The sequence below is a fragment of the Rhipicephalus sanguineus genome, chromosome 1 (genome assembly GCF_013339695.2).
Source record: "Rhipicephalus sanguineus isolate Rsan-2018 chromosome 1, BIME_Rsan_1.4, whole genome shotgun sequence".
NCBI classification, from domain to species: Eukaryota; Metazoa; Arthropoda; class Arachnida; order Ixodida; family Ixodidae; genus Rhipicephalus; species Rhipicephalus sanguineus.
Genome location: NC_051176.1, coordinates 72,594,173 through 72,610,085, shown reverse-complemented (window position 1 = coordinate 72,610,085; position 15,913 = coordinate 72,594,173).

Sequence of the window (15,913 nt, the reverse complement as noted above, 5' to 3'; positions counted from 1 at the left end):
AGTGGCTCTGGAAATCATACTATAAAGAAAATTCCATTTAAAAGATGCTTTCTTTGTGTAAGACGTATTTTATTTGTCTAGCGTGTGTATTCCTTTTGCCAACATTCTGCTGGGCTTACAGCCCCAGACCAGCCGCTCGTGTGCGCTTACAGCCACATTGCAACAATTTCAGGCGTGCCATGGAGATTGGGTGTACAAAAGTCATTGGTCGCATCCCGCTGATGAAAGAAATGGGAAGATACCCTCCTTTGTTTGTTGCGACTTCGAGCATACTGGCCGGTCCTTGTTTTACAATATTTTTGCTCCGGGATTAAATATAAACACAGATATGTACTTCCACATGCTTCTTCAATCTTACAAAAACCAGTAAGAATCACATATTATTGATACCATCATTCATTGTCAAAAAAACATAGCTGTTGTTTCTTGCTTTATGAACCATTGCACCAGGATTGTAATTTCAGGGAGAAATGGATACAGAACTGCTCCATTCACGCCATGAAAGGAAGACTTTCTTAAGGCAAACAGGTTAGGCTTGCTGGCACATTATAGGGTCCACTGGCTGATACAGCACAGACATGTATCATGTTCATTTAGAGACCAATCTTAAACCGAGCAATTCTGTGTTTTGTTCTTGAACGCGCACGTCGAAGTCTTCATGCTGTCTTTATGCGTTGGTAATATCAATAATCGGGACTGCAGAAACAGATAGAACATGCTGGAGACGTCATTTCTGACGAGCCTATGCCCCACTGTCAGAAATACGCCAAACATCGACTGTCCCTAGTTTCTGCATATCTTCTCTCGGATTCTGATGACGACACACTAGAAGCGGCATCCGAACCCCGTAGCACGCTATTGTCGGCACCTAACAACTGCTACTTGCTCGGCGACAGCCTCGATGAACGACGATGGCGAAGGGGCGCAATAAATCACGTGCGGCTGAAGCGTACCGCTATCACCTTTCCCGGCGCATCCAAATAGTGCGCAGATGCACATATGAGTATACTTTCGCTGCATTCATTCAGCCTTCTGTGACAACAGAGAAGTTGCGTTGCTGGTGGACGCGCTGTGAATGGAGAAGTGTCCGAGTGTCGTGTGGGGTGTCGTGACAAATTCGACATGGACGGAGCGGCCTATGACGACACGGACAGAGACATGCAGCAGCGGCCCGCGACACTGGGCCAGCAGAGAAAAGCAAATCCACGCAAAATTTTCTTTGGCAGTTTTCTAAGTTATTCGGAAGCGTAGAGGTTTATTGTAGGTGACAGCCTCTCTTAGAACACAGTTTTGGGCGGAATCGGCATAACGTCTTTCTAGCGTTCGTCGGCGTCTGGAACGGCGACATCGCAGGCGAATCCTGCGACAATTGAAACGCGTGTGTGACATGAAATTTTTGCGATGTAGAAAGTTTACTCATGTTCACAGTCCCCCATGTCGGCTTGACTTGATGCGGTAGAGAGGGCTTTTATTAGATGCTAAGGATCTTATAGCGGAGTTCAAACCGGTGGTGGCGGTGGTGGTGAGCGGCGTGACCACTCTTACTGCGCATGCGCATACCCTCTCCACACACCTCCTCTCCACGCCCCCCCACCACTCCTCATCTCCACGCCCGCCCTTTCATTTCCCCCTCTCCACTCACCCTCTCCCCTTTCCCTCTACCTCTCTCCACTCTTCCTCTGAAACGCGGGCTAGACATGCCGAAATTCTCTCCTGCGCAACGTCGCGATGAGCGCCAGCGCGGCCCCTTCCCCTCTCTCTCCTCTCCTACGCTGTCCCCCTCTCGCGCGCCTGTCCACCGCGTTCCCCGCTCGCCCTGTGAGAATTAACGGCCAGGCTAGAGGGAAGACAAGACGCGCGTAGCGTTCCCCTTCGCGTTCCACGACGCGAGGTCGGTAGCATGCCCAACGAACGCCAACGGAACGCGACCGTGCAAGTGCTCCGGCTTCGCATCGCCTCATGGTCCCCTTTAGCGGGAAATGGTTTAATTTTTCCACTACCACGAAATTCAACGTGGATTTCGGAGAAGGGTTGTTTTGCATTCGTTCTGCGTGGCGAGCGCGACGTATTCATAAGGTTGAAATATATTCAGATTACTGAACCGTGGAGCACCACTAACCGCTCCACTTGTGAATAACATTTTACCTGAAGCTGTTTACCAACTGCCATATTTGTTTCTGGTTAATCACGATGTATGATTCCGTGTACGTAGAATCTGTATATCGCCATTAGCAAACACGTTTTTTTCTTTAACGTGTACACCTGCATTTTACTAGTAAAGATATGGCTCAATGAAAAAGCAATATATGTGCCCTGGACTGTAGATTACAAACTTTTCAATCCGCCCAAAATAATAGAACATTGTTTGATTCGTTGTCGTAATGCATTTCATTTCTGGGACATTCCAAAGAGAAGAATCAGAAAAGAGCTTCCTGTCAGACCTCATATTAGGTTCCTCCCTTTCAAAAACAGAGCACCACCAACAATACACCATATGATTTCTTTATGCTATTGCGACTTTATTCGCTTTGGAAAAATCGCATGATTGACAGACACGCCAGGTCACCGCGATCCTCGAGGTCTGTTTTCCGAAAAGAAGCTGCTCAAGTGCACAGTGATGTTGAGACTTCAGACCCCGTTCCGGAGCGGCTTGCGATTCTTGATGCTTCTGTATGTTTGCCTCACTTTTGAAATGCCTTCTTCTGTTTGAAGCAATCTGTGTTTTGTGGATCTTAGTGCAATTTTAATGTGATGAATTATGTTGTGCATAGTTAGCAAACATTACTGCAATATTTCCATGCATCAAAGACCAGAAAATTGGGTGTGTGGCCCAGAGACTGAAACACTTCCTTTTGGAGCTTGAGGGCCCGGGTTCGAACTCAGCACCGGCAGGAAAACTCATTTTGTTTTATACCTTATTTCAAAATTTTGATATCGTGTTACGTGACCAAGGGACAGATGGACGGACAGTTTTCTCGTTGAGTCGGCAGAGAAACGCTTAGGCATTGAAACCTGACTGTATGTGGTTTGATCCACACGACTGTATGGGGTTCGCACTGTTTCTCGTTTTCTATGAGCATGTACAAACCGACCAATATTAGCACTCCAGTACTCAAGCATTGAAACGTTACATCATTCCTTTTTATTACCACAACTGCAATGAGCGCCTACACCTGATAACCGCGTCATATCGCGGTTATCATCGGCCTTACCTTGAACCTAAGTGCCGAGTTGGACTTTGATGGCAAGATTAGCCACAGAGTACTCATGCGTTCGACGTCGTCTCCTATTTACAAAAGATATGCCTCTTGTTTCTTCCGTACAGTGGTTGGTATTGGATCTCTGTTGTGAAATATTAATTTCTCTGAGGAGTAGAGACTCGCACCAGCATTGCTTGTATGGGGAAATTAGCCAAATAAGAGCCATTCGCTCTTATTTGGCTAATTTTCTGGCTCTACGTTCCTCTGTGCGTTTATAGCTTTCGCGGACTTGCATTCTCAGCGAAAAACGCCGGGCCGCACCGTCAAGGAATGGATATAGCTGCAATGACTACGAGCAACTGCACGACCCTACTTTTAAAACGGACGAGAAAAGTGAGATATAGGCGATACTTGCCATTTGAACACTTTTGATATCAAGACACATGACCGTATGTACGCGTGTGACATAAACCATCACTACGTCCCGCGAGTCACTGTATAGCGCGTACCTGCGTGCACAAAAATATTACGCAATGCATGTTGAAAACATCATAAACATTCACAACGTAACGTGTATTGGTATAAGGCGCTCTTGCGCCATCAAAAATCGAATTAACTGAATAACTAATGCTATATTGCCCCATGACACTACGGTGCATTGTTTCACAGGCTGCCTGCCAAAATATACGGGGGCATTATACGCAATCACCTTTTGCACTCCCGCCGCACTCTGCACCGAACTCAACTGCGGTGATAGCGGACTAGTGCGATGTCTCCACGTTTAATCGTATTGAGGCAGTCAAAGTATCAGGCTACAAAAAGAACGCGAAGCGCACGTTCTGCCGTTCCAAAGAACTGTCAATTTGCCAAGTTTCGCCTTTGCCCTGTGCCGTGTCTCCAGGCATGGCAGGCCAGGGCTGTTGCTTCACGCCGTCTGCTACTCGCCTTTTCGGTCGGTTTCAAGATTGCGATAGCAGCAACACGTGTTGTACCCCAAGAAACCTCTGGTAACTGCAATTATCACTGTCTAACGCCGAAGCAGAGAGAGTTGCGCCGAAGTTGCGCCAGAGTAAGGAAAGACACTTTTTCCGCGTTCAGGTAAAACGAAGGCGGCTAAAGTTAAGGACTAACTCTTATAATGCTGTGTGTAGAGCTTAGAAGAATATTTATTCAAAATATTTTGCCAGACACAGGAAGAAAAATGTTGAAAATGTGCGGGCTACTCGCTAGGGCTTTTGATCCCCGCCAAATACTACTAGGCTACGCCGGCGCACAAAACCGGAAGCCTTCCTGCACCTGTGTTTATAAAGAGCGAAAAGGTCTATATAGATGCCATGGTGGCGCTCTCCGACGTCGCGGGGTGCTTTGATGTCGTCGTGTTCTGGTCTATGGCATGGCCTCTATGGGGAGGCGTGTCTTGTTTTCAGCTATCTTTTTTTTTTCATGAGCGCTTGAAAACTAGTTGAACAACGTAGCATGCTTTAGCATACTGTTCAATAACAATTCATAGATGTTTCCCAATGTTGTGTGCATAAGCTAGTGAATGATCTATTAGCCTCAAATTTTCCCTACGCCTCAATGAGTGGAAATCCTTACTCCTTCGAAAGAGAAATTTTGATGATCTCTTGTCGAAAGTCGGGAAGCAAGTGAGCGCCATCGAATGAACTGCCCAGAGCCAGCTGCAAAAGTTAAACGCACATATTCTTTCTTTTGTTCCCTTTACGACCTTCTATGAAAGTCAGTTTTAATTTTGAACCCACCATCAACACCCGTCTCCTAGGCGAAACGGCAGTCGATTGAAACTATGCAACGCATCTACCGAGATGCGAGAGACTTTGCTTGATGTTTCTGTTTGATTCTCTCCTCGCTATCTCAGAGATTACGTTCGGAATATAAGCTGTTTGTTTAGGTCTTACAGTGATTACGATGGTGACTTGCGTAACCAGCAGTGGGAGTTACACAGCTCTTGAATCATTGCTTGGACTGTGGCTTCACGGAAACATGTCTGTGTGTCTGCGCTACCAGAACGCGCCTTATTAGTACTACTATATTTGGCACTGCGCTCGATATTGGACGCCTTGTATTGGTTAATATCTGGGGTTTTATCTCCCAAAACCACGATATGATTAAGAGAGACGCCGTAGTGGAGGGCTCCGGAAATTTCGACCATCTGGTGTTCTTAATCTAACTACGCGGGCCTCTAGCATTTCGCCTCCATCTAAATGCGATCACCGCGGCCGGGATCGAACCCGCAACCTTCGGGTCAGCAGCCGAGCACGGTAACCGCTATACCACCGCGGCGGACATATTGAAACGCCTTGAGCAGACACCGCATATGAATAACTAGAAAGGGCAAAGAAGAATTGCCCTAAACATTTCGGCCAACAAGAAGAGCCCTAAATGAAAACCAAGAAGAGCAAGTTCCACGTTGTCTTGTTCATTTACAGAGATTCCTATTGAGCACATCCCGTGGCTCTTTGCCATCATCTCCTTCGGACGTCTCTCCATTGAATTCTTTGTTGAAAATTTTTTTTTGAAATCTCAGTATTGGACCTTCGAGAGCACCGTTTCTTAGCTCGCAACCTGCGACATTTCTTTTCAAGCTCCCGCTTCATGTGTGTATAGCTAGCCATAAAGATGTTTAACTTTCACAAGAACCCATTGCCTTTTACAAGAGTTCGATTCTGCTCCGTTGTCCTTCCAAATCGAATATGCAAATGCTCCAAAGTTTCTTTCTTGGCCCTTATTTTCTTGCTCAAATCATCTTAAGATTCGACCTAAAAATATCAATTAACTTTTGCGGTACATATATCAGATCTGCACCCACCCCCCAACTTAATTATTGCAAAAGTACAGCAATACTGGTTAAATGACGCCTGATGGCAAGAGCAAGGCTAGCAAGACCAAGAACCGCAAAGCGAAAGCACAGCTTTAGAAGTAACCAACCTGCCAAGTGAATAGGGAAAGTCCTTGAAGACCGTCCAGCCGTGTGCGTAGGTGTGTCCTTCCGAAATGGCGCCCGCTGCTGAACGCTGTCGCTAATATACGGCTAGTCTGCCGTCTCCGCTCTCCGCCGCGGCCTCTCGGGGATGCCTGCGGCGGTGGCGCTGCGCGCAATCGGAGTTCCTTGAGCAGACGCCCCGCCCGCGACTCTCGCTTACGGGTGGGCTGGCGGAGCCGTTTACAACACCGCTCTCGCGTTTGCTTACCTTTTCACATCGAAGACCTGCGGTGTTTGCTTTTATTAGAGAATGTGACATTGAGTACAAAGCAGTAAGGAATGCATTAGCGCTAGTTAATGTTGCAGAAGAGCACGAAGTCTGGCGTCACACAAGTTTCCCAGTGATGACCACCATCCCTTACATCCGTCAAGCTTATCACTTCACGAGACAGAATTGAAAGCATCAGAATTTTTAATCTTTATTGGTTCCTGGACGTGGGTTTCGTCAGCGTCATTTAATTGCGTCTTCTCAACTTTAGCTGCTTCATTCTTTGCCGCTTTACTTCTCTTTCGCTGTTCAGTGATTTCGTGAAGAAGCGGAATCTAAGTAAAATGTAGAACTTCATGAGGCTTTTCGTGATGAAATTTGAATGTTGTTCACAACCCAGATGAGGCAAATCTGTTTTTTTCAAGAAAGCGCTGAAATCCACAATGCTCTTTTCATGCAGCTTACATCACGCTGAAATAAGTGGTAGAACTATTTTCAAGTTTTGCAATAGCTGCTTTGAGAGGTCCGGAGGGGTATATCAGGCCTCCGTTATCAAAGTGCGCCGTGAATAGGGAGGCCTGATCACTCCCCGTAGCTGTGTTTCTGTCTGATGTGAGACATGTTGCGCAAGTCTCGCACTGTGTCTTCTTTAGTGTCTTACGCGCCACATAATCAGTAATGTAGTAAGTCAGCATATCGTGGCTTTTTTTCCCCACGTATGCACTGTGGTCTGTGCCTGACGCTAGCGCAGTCTCCGCGCCACTGAAGTCTCCACCATCAATGAGGCTGTCAACGACGTCAATTGTGGCAGGCGTGCGTGATTTGTCATTCCCAGATAAAAGAGAGCTGATTACTTGCGGCGAGAAGTTCCCCGACTTTGGTGGTCTTGCGAGGTTATAAAATGCAAGGGTATTTATAGTAATCCAAAACTGAGCAGCAATGGGATGATCATTTGTGCCAGAAGACTGCCGAACAATTCCAAATATATTTTCCAGCTTGTCCTTAAATTTGAGATCATCAAATATCTAAACCCAGCAGACCTGAGGAATTCGAGCAGCTGCACTGTGCTCTCAATTGTGACACGGAGCCCTTCTGCTGTGCTCGATGAAAGGAAACCGCCAATTGTGTTAGTGGCTGTGTTAGAGAACGGTCAGCTATCGCTATACCCCCCCCCCCCCCCAAAAAAAAGCAAGAAGAAATAAGCAGCGCGAAACATGTGCGGTGGGCGAGCAGTCGACGAACTGACATTGAACGACACATCTGAGCATTTCTTGTGCCGCGAATGTGTTATTCCGGCATGCAACAGTGTCATTAAAGAACGAAGCTATATATTTTCAGTGGAGGAGCCAAAAACCAAATAGAACGCACATTATGAAAGCTGAAGCCAAGACCTCTTTCATTTTATAATTTTGAACCTTGTGGCAAGATACTCGTGGAAATATAAAGATCCCATATGTCTGTTCTTCGGCTGATACACATGGCTCTGATGTGCCAATGCTGCTGTAAATGTTTCAGCCCGTTGGAGGCGCAACTTATTTGTGGCGTCATAGCTATATAGTCTCCTGCTGCCGCCAACCTGGACCACAGCAAGGACAACAATAAAGTTTTTTCTCTCTCTCTCTCTCTCTCTCTCTCTCTCTCTCTCTCTATATATATATATATATATATATATATATATATATATATATATATATATATATATATATATATATATTGTAGGACGGTAAATAGATCTAATAATACTGTGAGCGAAATCGTATGAACCTTGCTTATCGTTGAAAAAAAAGTCTTATCCAACATTAAAATGTCTGTAATTAATATACTCACCCATTCTGAGAACTTCATTGCGTTTATTCTCTCCGTAACACATCGAGAACCAACCTTTATGATTACGAGACTTAGCACACTAAATATATCTGAAGTAACGTTTTTACTCTCAGAATTGTTTGCTTATTAAAAACTGATCTTGGAAATATTTGGTACCTTCTTAAGGACAATTTAACAGCATATATATTATGATGGCAGTCTTGTGATAACAGTAACTCCTTAAAAAAACAATTAAGGTCAATTTTTCGCCCTTTGGTTTTGCTTCGAGTAACTACGCGCTCTTAAATGAGTGTCTGGATCCACCACTGATCTTAGTGTGATCACTGCAGTGTCCAGACAAGAGACGACGTTGAATGCAATGTTCGGTCGGTTCAAGACGTTCCAGTCCCTGCCCACACAAACAGAACGAAAACGTGGAGTTCATGCGGGAGCGCAAAATAAACGGTAAGGCGCGATACTCCACCAATTCCTCCTGCGCGATATGCACCGTGCAGGCGCTCCGATGGATCGCAACGCCCCTACGCAAGCATCCGCGGCGCGGACGCGGCCTTGCATGGGAACGGCGCGGAGACGGCAGACTAGCCAGTATATTCTAGGGACCGTACTGTCGCTGAAGGTGAGCTCGCGAATTTGCAGACACAGGGCAAGCCGATGTTTTGGCTGCGTTGATTTAGTAGAAAAGCAGAGGTAACCCAAGTGTGCCTGGGTCCTCGTCACCTCACTCAACTGGCCGGCGTAGGTGGTGACCACGTGTTTATAAGGCGTTTCCCGCGCATGCGTAGATGGACTGTCAACAAAACCCGCGTGATTGTCGTGCCCGACAGTCACGGAGATAATGGCTCGAGTATCTGCAGGTAGGCGGTGATCAGAAGTTGATCCGGTGACACTGATAGCACCATACGTGTGTGTACAGAAAATCCGGGTCAAAATGAGCCTCCGTGAGTCCCACTCACGTCGCTTGTGCCGCGTCGAGAGTCCAGCGACCTCAGTCATGAGTCGTCTCACTCAGACTCGGATCGAGCCGTGAGTCTGAGAGAGTTCCGGCGTAGTTATAATTTGGCGAGTTTGAGCCCAAGTGAGTCCGGGTGAGGACAATTTTGGTGAGAATGAGTCCGAGTGAGCCCACTTACAGAAAATTCTGGTGAGCCTGAGTCCATGTGAGCCCTAAGCGCAATTTATATTTCTTTAGTGAGTCTGGGTGAGTTCCACCTATAGCTTACCCACCTGCGGTTCAATTTTAGTCAATTTTATACCCATGCTTACTCTCACATACTTCAACGCACTAGAGTTTTACTGCAGCGCAATTATGATTGATCAGAGGCGTGAGTTATGGAAGTTGGGGGAAAGGGGGGCGGGGGCGAGCCTTTGACTTACCCCTCGCAAACTTTTTTACGGGAAGATCTCGATAAAAATATATTATGGAAGTTGTGTCTTTAAACAAATATGACCTTACTAAATGGCAACAACTGATAACTCACATTTCAAGGTACAAGATCAAAACGCGCCGCGTAGTGCACGGATTAGGTTATATATAGACGTTCAAAAGCATCGACACGATATCAAATAAGGTAATGATACTCTAGGGCACTCATGAGTTGACTGACCCAGACTCAAATCGAGCCGTGTGTCTTAGTCTGGTGAGTCCGGCTCTGGTGAGTTTGAGTCCAAGTGAGTCCGGCATATGAAAACTTTGGTGATACTGAGTATGAGCGAGTCCGCTTGAGAAAAATTTTAGTGAGTGTGAGTGAGTGAGTCCGGTTGAGGAAAATTTTTGTGAGTGTGAGTGAGTGAGTCCGGTTGAGGAAAATTTTGGTGAGTCTGAGTCCGAGTGATCCCTGAGAGCAATATACATTTCTTGGGTGGGTCTAAGTGAGCTGCTCTTTTTTTGCCGACCTATGGCCACGTCTGCTATTTTGTACGACGAAGTTTAATTTGTTATCCACGAAGAAAAAGTATGACATGAGTAGCAGATTTTACGTGTGCAGATATTTAAATTCGAGCAACTGCAATATTGAAGTTTATTATAGAGGACGCATGCGCGAGAACGAAGGAGCGCTGGGAATGAGGCGTCGATGCGGCTCTGCCGTGTGCTGTACACTCTGGGTGCACCATAATGTCTGTATTTATGTGCTCGCCTGGAGCATAATATTAAAATTCGCTATCAGATGTGACTGTAAAGATATGAACTCATGTTTCCCATTTGCCAGGAGACCCCTTTGTTCCTGCTCATTCTAAAGCAGGTACGCGCGCCATGGAGACAGATCCAGATCATCATAGCGCGTAGCCATAAAGCAGTATTAAATGGACTGGGCCAAAATAGCCCCAGCACAAGCTGAGTATTCCGAACAACTAGGTGACCCATTGCAGATATGAGTTCCTTCGATCAGGAATTGAAGCGGAACCAAATCGGAGAGCGTTGTATCCGAACCCAAATCGGTATTTCTTTTTAACTCAATACGTAACTATACTAACGGCCGAGTCTCCGAGAGACGCTGCGAATCCTAACGAATAACGAGGACAAAAATCCTAAACACAAATGACACAAGAAAATTCGACGACGCACACCACCGAGGAAAGTAGGCGAAAGGAAAGAGCCACGGTGGTGTGCGTCGACGAATTTTCTTGTAACATGCACCAACTAGCCCAACAACAAGTTTTACTAAAACACAAATGACACTTTCGTTTTATGCCACCCCACCCCCGCGCGCGCGCGCGCGCGCGCGCACACACACACACACACACACACACACACACACACACACACACACACACACACACACACACACACACACACACACACACACACACACACACACCGCTGGCCGGCAGCGAGGTGGCACAGGCGGCGGCTCGAGAGCTCGCGAACCGAGCCGTTGCGAACGCCGACGCCGTCTCGACTGAGGTCCCACGCGGGGAAGAGTGGCAATGTGAGGAATGTATGACTAAGTACAATGAAATAACGCAGCAATAGAAGCAAGGAAGACGAAAATACCCGCCACCACAACACAAATTAAATAAAACGCAGACAGTTGCATGGCGCCGACACCCAAGCACACGCTTGCCCAAACACAGTTTTCTTTCGTCTCTGTTACCCGGATCTCTATTCGACAGGTAAATCTGAGGCATGCGAATCAAGCGCAACACTTCGTCACATACTATGGGAGTGCTCGATCTTAGACGACAACGCACACAGAAACCATGAGGACGTAGTCTGGAACCGCAGGGCGCGCTGAGAGGAGGCTCTGCTCAGCTCTGCATCAAAAGAACTGTGGGCCGTCCAGCGAGCCGAGAAGGCCACTCGAGCCCAATGGCTCGCAGCTTATGGCTAGGCCGGGGCTGAGGCCTGCCCCGAATGAACTTCGCTGGACTTACTTCATAAATAAGGTTGTTTCATCATCATCAAAGGTCTTTCTTAAGCGTTTCCGGATCGAAAGCGCTTGGCTACAATACTGGCGATCATTCATTCATTCTGAATTGTACGTGCTACCTGGATAAACTTCTCTGTTGTGCTGGTAGGCTAGCGGACCAGGTGATCGCTTTTGTGATTTCCGTGCTTTTCCGTTTCTTTATCTCTCGCGTATGCCTTTGCTTATATACACATATACGTGGAATATCCGTTCGAAAGACCGCATGACGAGCCAACTTATCTCCCCAATACAACCGGGGTTCCAGAGTATTAAGTTTTAATCACTCAATATATGCTTACAACAAAGCTGACGACGCATGTGCACAGAAATAGACAGCTGTAAGCTCAGCGAGCTGTGTCTAACATATCAGCGAGAAGCATATTTTGCTTTGAAAAGCCATGTACAAGGCGTCACTGAATCGTAACAATATAATGTGTGTGCTCTCTACACGGAGCGTGGTCGCGACAGCGAATGCGTCGCTGGTGACACCAGTCGTGAACAAGACTAATAATAATAATATCTGGGGTTTAAAGTCCCAAAGCCACGATATGATTATGAGACGCCGTAGTGGAGGGCTCCGGAAACTTCGACCACCTGGGGTTCTTTAGCGTGCACCTAAATCTAAGTACACGGACCTCAAACATTTTCGCCTCCACCGAAAATGCAGCCGCCGCGGCCGGGATTCGATTCTGCGACCTTCTGGTCAGCACTCGAGCGCAATAACCACTAGACCACCGTGACGGGGCGAGTCGTGAACAAGTCTGTAACATGGACAGATGTCGGCACCAAATGAATGTAGGCACCAGATGGAAGGACCAAACCTCGCTCGATAACCCAACGGCGGCGATCACTCCGGTCATTAAAGCACCCCTGACAACGAAATTTTTGTTTGTGACTTTTTAAATGTAATTTGTAGCCCTATTGTATCTGGTAATGCCGAAATTGAATCGTGAATGTTCTAACGTGTGGTATAATTAATGTGACCGTCGTTAATTGTGACATGTTTTAGCGCCACTTCAAAACGCCTGCCTATCATCGAGACCACGTGCGCTCAAGTTTCGGTGACGCTGAACGCGCATTTTTTAAATTGGGGGATCCGGGCGCCGTACGAAAGTAGAGTGGTGAAGAATGAAACGATGTGGCTGCTTTGAGCGTGTCCCCCCCAGGAAAAAGAAATGCATTCCTGGCGTAAGCAGCCATAACCACCTTGAGGGCAGCCCGACAACAGAGCAAGAGGGGCGAGGAACAATAGCCCTCGCCGGCTGCCACTCGTGGTTTCGTGTGCGCCTCGTGAAGGCTTTGCGAAGTCACAATACTCGCCTTTCTTGTGGAACGTCACAGCGGCCTCTGCCTGCACCATACTAGTGACGATGTCGCAAGGTCCTGAGAACTCAAATGAGCACTCACGCTTACTTTAAAACCAAATTAAAATATTTTAAAGGCAACGTTCGTTATTCATAATCGGTCAAAAGTGCCCACTCATGCAGGACTATCAAACAACACAAACATCTCGAGTTTCCAAATTTGGTGTCAGGGGTCCTTTAAGGCAGCATCTGGAGGAGTGACGCAGATTGCCGTAAAGTTCAAGAACGCGAAATATTTCTATGTAAATGCAGACGATGTAGAATGCTTTCAATGTTTCGAGAAGAACCAGTGGAAATGATTGCCACATGTTCAAGGCCTACGTTCGTATGTTTGTATAAGCGCATATGACGCCACGCATTCCAATCGTGATGAAAAACTCGTAAACACGGGGCGTTCACGAAATTCTCAAGCATCTCTTCAAAATTCTCTGTTCCCCTGAACTTCTGGCTGTTTTGCGATTCACACTGTGTTTTGTTAGTGTCTGTGTCGCACCCCGCGAATGAGTCGCAGTCGCCGGGCGGATTTCAAGGACTGCCGTACATGTGGTTCCGTAAGTTTATCGCCTGACCAATTTTTAATGGCGATATGAATCACACTAAGTTACTTTTCTATATAATCTTAATTCACGTGAACACATTTTTCGCAGCTCTATACTAATATTTTATGCCCTTGATAAAATAGTCTTAAATTTTGTGTTGAATATGTGTGCGGACTGTAATCAGCAGCATTTTTTTTAGCCTCGTAGATCTTCCTGCAACCTTAAGAGGATGTAGTATTCCCTGGGTGGTAGGTCTGGAACGTACGGTCGGTGATCGATCTCCTCCAAGCCACACACCTTCGCTGAGCCTTCGCAAAGCTCGCCGTGCGAACTGGAGCGTTGTCATGGATGCCATGATAAAAAATCCTGGCCTCTTCTCGTTTATTGCATCATGCAGTTCACGTAATCAAACGCGCTTTGTTGATACTCATATAGAGACCTACTAATAGATGGCGCTATGTGTCTGAGGCTGCTGTTTTGAATTCGCTGTGAGGTGTCAGGCCGGACACTATGGAACCGCCCGCATCTGTCCCCCCCCCCTATACGCCCCACAAAAGCAGGTATAATTACTAGTATATGTATTTTGGTGCGCAACCCAACGCTCGTGGTGGTCCAAGGACCCTGTCAGAGCCCAGAGTTGAGAGAAACTATAAAAAAGGTATATTCTTAATTTGCGTTGTTACAAACATTCCATACTCATGCATGCATGGTTGAATAGATCCCAATAAATCAAAGATGGCTTCACAATAATATTGTAACGTCAATTTATGTACAAGCACAAGCAATAAAGAACGCTTCAAGAACTTCAAATGTTCCTTAATGTTGACCATTGCATGTTCCCAGTCAACAGACCAGGGCGTAATGTTGAAGAAATTCATGTTGACACAATTTTACTGTATGACAGGGATTGCCTCCATCCACCGTCGGGCTGGTCATATGGCCATTCTCACTGCTGTCAGGCTGACTTCCGTGTCTGTCCTGTGTGGTTCTGTGTAGCCTGCAGTGGGTGTTCGATATAACAATAAATGCAGTAACAGTATTACTTCACCTCTGCCCGCTTATTCGCTTCCGTCTGGGTTCGAGAGCTTTTGAGATGAGTCACACGTACACAGTGCATGAGAAGCCTGGAAAAGCGGGAAACTCTTCTTGTAACTTCGACGAGGCGCCGGTTTCGCGTCCGCTGTGACCGTTCGGGCGCGCTGGTGTTGTGGTGGCGGCGTGTTGAGAGTTCTGAAGTCATCGAAGGGCTTCCTGTGCTTGGCGAGGAAACCCCCGTGCTTGGCTACAGATCTTGCCAAGGACGCGGACTGTGTCCTTGACGCGAGCTCTATTGGCCGGCGGTTGTAAATTGACGTTGGCCCTATGAAGCGGTTGCGCACGCGCCCTGTTCTGACTGTCATCAACTGCTATAAAGCAGCCGCAAAAGGGTAATCTTTTTTGAGCGAAACTTGTGTTTTTGCGCTTCCCTTAGCTAAAAATTCAGGGCTGAAGGGGACGTGGGAGCATTCCAGGAGTATTCTTTTACGTTCTCAGGCCCTGCACTCGTTGCGATATTCTGAATAGGTGGGCCAGCTGTTACTGAATGATTTTAGAAGCCCTAGCTACACTGGACCAAGAAAGCAACGCCACATCACGCGCGCTCACAAACCGTTTGAGTGGGTGCGACGTACGTGTTAATTTCTTCGTGCACTGTATTTTGCGCTCTGCACAGTATAGACCACTTTACAATGGTCTGGTGGTATTGGTGCTTGACTGCTGACCCGAAGGTCGGGGATCGAATCCCGGCCGTGGCAGCCACATTTCCATTGAGGAGAAATGATAATCTGGCCCGAGTGCTTAAATTTAGGTAGGGAAAACACAGGGTATAATAAAACTTAACAGAAAATTGAAATTTTGTTTTTTGCTTGTTTTGTTGAGGCGTTTATTGGACGGTAGTCGGCGACGATATGCAATGGCGACAGTCAAGGCACAAACACGGACTCAGAGCGCGAGCGCGAAGAGCCAAAGGCGACGACCCACTAGAAGGCTATAGAGAGCGCAACCCATTACTCATTAAAGGCTTCGCTACAATTTCCCCGGGTACGAAAAGGGAGCCGTCCGGCGACCTAACAGCTCGTCACTATGAATTGGTCATAGTAGGCCTTGAGGCGCTCCACGTTGACGATGTCGCGCCCTCGACGGCGCATGTCCGAAGTTGGTTCGATGGGTTCGATCACGTAGTTGACCGGGGATGTGCGCTCGACGACCCGGTAGGGGCCTTCGTGTTTCGGCAGTAGTTTTGTAGAGAGGCCAGTTGCAGTGGTAGGGACCGAGAGCCATACGAGCGCTCCAGGGAGGAACGTGGACTCAGAAGTGGTGGTTCCACCG